This window comes from Meleagris gallopavo, chromosome 3 (assembly GCF_000146605.3).
Source record: "Meleagris gallopavo isolate NT-WF06-2002-E0010 breed Aviagen turkey brand Nicholas breeding stock chromosome 3, Turkey_5.1, whole genome shotgun sequence".
NCBI lineage: Eukaryota > Metazoa > Chordata > Aves > Galliformes > Phasianidae > Meleagris > Meleagris gallopavo.
The window spans coordinates 45,657,061-45,661,664 of NC_015013.2; positions in this window are offsets into that span (position 1 = coordinate 45,657,061).

Sequence of the window (4,604 nt, forward strand, 5' to 3'; positions counted from 1 at the left end):
AAAAAAGAAAGAAAGAAAGAAAGAAAAAAGAAAAACAAACAAACAAGCACTTGGGTGAGAGCACCTGGTTTTCTCAGTTCTGTTGTCAGGCTTCTACCTCTCTTTCTCATGAGAACCGTGGAGAAAAGTTGAATAAGTAACAGTTGAAGTTCACTGTGCGTAGCTCATACACTAGTAATCAGCGGCAGTATTCTCCTGCATACAGATAAAAATATGAGCATTTTCTTTCATCTTCTTGTGTTCACATCCATGGTTATATGGTGTGGGTGTGTGTATGTACTAAGACTTGGAAATGTGGGAACTCAGATGAACAATTACATACAAAAGAAGGAAAAAACGCTATGATTAATCGCTGTGCATCATAAAATAATTATTTGATGGCATAGTATGTTGGTTTGTTCTTTACAGGCTTCATTTCACTGATGATAGTTTTCCACAGGTTACAGAAGTTGTAACTGTAGAAGTTGTAACTGTACAGAAGTTAACTGTAAAGTAAAGTTAAGATTTCATATCAGTTAATAATGTTTTGGGTTGTTTGTTTGTTTGTCTTTGGAAGAAATATTTTCCCTGAATGACCACTTAAGCTGAAATTTTCCAGTAAATATAGAACATGAGTGAGGTTATTTGATGTCTTCATTTCCACAGTAGCTCTCGGTCTCCTAATAGTCGTTCCATAAGCAGAGAAAACAGTAATCATTTTCATATTACTGAAATCTGGTTCAGGTTTCTGCACAGCTTAGCACAGACTGGGGCATGATTTCCTCAAAACTACTTATATATATGCCTTGGGATGTGTCAGTAAAACAAAAGCGCTAGCTCATTTTTTGCATCTCATGGGCTCAGATAGAATAAAAATACAGGATGTTTGATGCTGGTGAAAACCAAAGGGCCATAACTTCAAATGAGAGCTATGTTATGACAAATTACTTGAACACAGCAATACCATGTTCAAATTAGCTTGACATAATTCTTACATGGATGAATAGGTAGGATAGATAGATTCGCCTTAGCTTATGGTTGTTGCTATTTCAGAAGATAAAAGATCATCATACAAACATGAGAGAATACTTGCAGTTATTTGGGAGTTATGTTGGCTGCTTTTTGGAATGAGGTAGAAATGCTTTCATTATTAACTTTCCTCTCATGGTTGAACTAGTATACAACTTACCCTATTCAGATGAAGTTTTTGAAATGATACTCATAGCTTATAGTGGGATTTTAATCTTTTACTATTTATGAATTACCAGGTGCACTACAGAGAAGACAAGTGCAATACCTGGCAAAAGATAACTGGGATTAGGCTAAATTCTACTTAAATCCCATCCTAACTTTCACAATACCTTCATCTTGTGAATAATATGAAGATATTAATGTTATTTGCATTCTGGGAGTATCTAAGAATCATGTTTAAAACTACATTAGACAAGGTATTGTCTTCTATCACTCAGAGTTTTCAATTTAGCACATATTTTCTGCATTTACATTACGTGATTGGTAACTGTCACACTGTTGCTGATAAGAAAATGTAAATTTCTTCATTATAATCACAATTCATATACCTGCATTTATTTTTGTGGTGTTTTATTATATTCTGAAAGGGAAATGTCATAAAATCAAGCCTTTTGTTACTGAAGTGAGCAATTACCCTATATCCATCCAGCTTTTTAGTAGAACCGGGTTAAGTGGTTTATAGTTATAAATAATCTGTAAAAGCACTGCGACACTGGAAAGAAAAAAAAAATGTCTTTCTCACTTTACTTCTCAGACAACAAAAATCCAAGAATATCTTGTATTTCCAAATGCCCAGAGAGAAGCCACAGTTATCCAGAAAAACAATCCCAACAATCTTCCCATGTCAAGGGATTTTTTAGCTGCTGAGGTGAGTTTTAATTGCAAAAGTAAAAGCACTGTTATAAATAGGAATTCATGTAGAGTTGATAATGAATCAGGTCTTTATAGAAAAAAAAATATATCTCTAAATAACTACAGATGATATATTACATAGAAGAGACACAGCATAAAAACACAAGCCTCTTCATTAATACTCTTTACAGAGGTGTAATTTCTAGACATGTAAAAAGCATCTCTTAAAACATCATGTAAGTATGTTCAGAAAGATCCTGACATTGAGGCAAAGGGATGAGTATTCAAATCATAGAATCATAGAATCATCAAGGCTGGAAAAGACCTCCAAGATCATCCAGTCCAACCATCCATCTACTGCCAATATTTCCACACTAAACCATGTCCCTTAGTACCACATCTAAATGCTTCTTGAACACCTTCAGGGACGGTGACACCACCACCTCCCTGTGCAGCCCAGTCCACTGCTTCTCTACTCTTTTGGAGGAGAAACTTATCCTCATATCCAACCTGAACCTTCCCTGATGCAACTTGAGGCTATTCCCTCTGGTTCTAGCACTAGTTACATGGGAGAAGAGTCTGACCTCTACCTCACCCACAGCCTCCTGTCAGGCAGTTGTGTAAAGAGTGATAAGGTCTCCTCTGGTCTCCTTTTCCATACTGAACAATCCCAGTTCCCTCAGCTGCTCCTCCTGAAACTTTTGCTTCAGACTTTTCACCAGCTTCCTTATCCTTCTCTGGACACACTTCAGAGCTTCGATGTCATACTTGTAGGGAGGGCCCAAAACAAAGGTTTGGTGCTGCCATATCAGATAGTTGAATCCAGAAGAACAGTTCTGAGGGATGGCTGTATATCACCTGAAAAATACAAGAGAAGATTCAAGCAGAATGAAATGAATTGCTCATAGCACTTGAACCAGAAGAGGACAGCCAGGCACCTTGTGAAAAGACAATGCCCCGGACTCATAGTAACAAGAACCATAGCAACAAAATTATCTTCTGCTAACCTTTCTTCCACATAAATTAAAACTGCCACATTTCACAGAAGAATTATCCAAAATTTCTTCGTTCTAATCTTCACAGTCTCTCTAACATTAACACCACAGTCTCTCCCTTCATTTCCTGTTTCCTCTTTAGCTTATCTACTTTTAATGCCTGTATATCTATACTTAGTGATATGGTAACAGATGCAGCTTCTGGATTCATCCAAAGTCACACCATTCACTCATGGTAACCACTGAGCAGCCTTGGGACAAAAGAGGCTTAATACAATATAATTTACCACAATGTGATTCTTTTTCCTTATCTTCCTTGATGCCATATTTCTACTTCTGCTGAAATCAGATCTAAAGTTGGCATCTTATTCAAAATAAGAAAATATAAATTGCCCATAAATTTCCATATAAATTACTCTAGAAAAATAAAGTATACTAGTGAAAAGTGATTCACCTTATCTTTAATCCTTCGATTTATGGCTAAATTCTAGGCATCTAGCTAACGCAAACAAAGAAAGCAGAACGAGGCAGAGAATATGATAAGCAATATCGTAGAGCGTTAGTTGCAGCGAAGCAGCTAGACAGTCTTAGACTTCATAGTCATCTGCAGGACTAATTGTGTTATCAGAGAATGAGTAGTACCATCAAGATACTGTCATGTAAAATTTGCTTTTCTTCTACATTTCATTATTAGTTCCAGCAGATATTTATACAAATCTTTCTCTTCTCATGAGCAGAAAGAGGAGGAGGCACTGCTACAGAGATCTTGGAGCAAACTAACAGAGAAAAATAATTAGCAAAATGTGTGGAGCAAAACAGAGTGCTGAAGTGGTGAATTCACTGGAAAAGAGCTTGATCATCCCAAGGTGAATGCTAATTCATTATTCATTCAATGTCGACAGCAGCAGAAGCTCTGGGAGAGCATTGGGCCAAGGCAATACAAAAATGAATAAACAGAAAAAGGGAAACTGTGTCTCTGACTTAATTTTTGGTGAAACAATAAAAATGGGCTTGCTTCCCACATCTGTTTCTGTACTGTTATTTAGATTTGCTGGCTGCTACAATATTTCCTAAAAAAAAAAAAAAGGAGTAAGAAGAAGAAGGAATGTTATGTATACAGTTTCCCTGACATATGACACATTATTTGTTCATGCAACCAGAACATGCATCAAGTAAAACATAGGAGTCAATAAAACTGGCCATGTACTTACATAAATTGTATTATATAATTGCAGTATAATTGCAATAGCACCACCAAGAGTTTGTAAATCCAGGGAATCCCCTTTCTGCCAGGTCTCATTCTGAATTTCATTATTTTGAATTCCTTAAAAATACCAAGCTCACAAAGAGGAAGAGGGTATTCAGCGTGCTGAAAATGTTGCTACATAGAGTCCTGCTATGGATTTACTGGTTGCCATGCCTGGGCTCATTGAGTTTAATTTTCAAAATGATTGTTACAGCAGTATCTAATCCTGACATAACTCAGAAGACTCAAATGATCTTTAAGACTTTTGCAGAAAAAGAAGTGTTAATAAACGGAAAATGTCTTCAGTTTGGACCTAAAAGCATTGCTTTCTTTTAGCAACACCCATCAATTCACTTACATTGCTTTACTAGGCTTTTCTCAAGACATTTTTATTACCTGTACAGCAGGATCTCCTGGTCAGAAATGCCACCTCAAGTTATCTCAGAAATAACAGCAGCAGAGTCCAGTTCTCAGCTGTTAAACCAGCAAGAGTAGAGGTG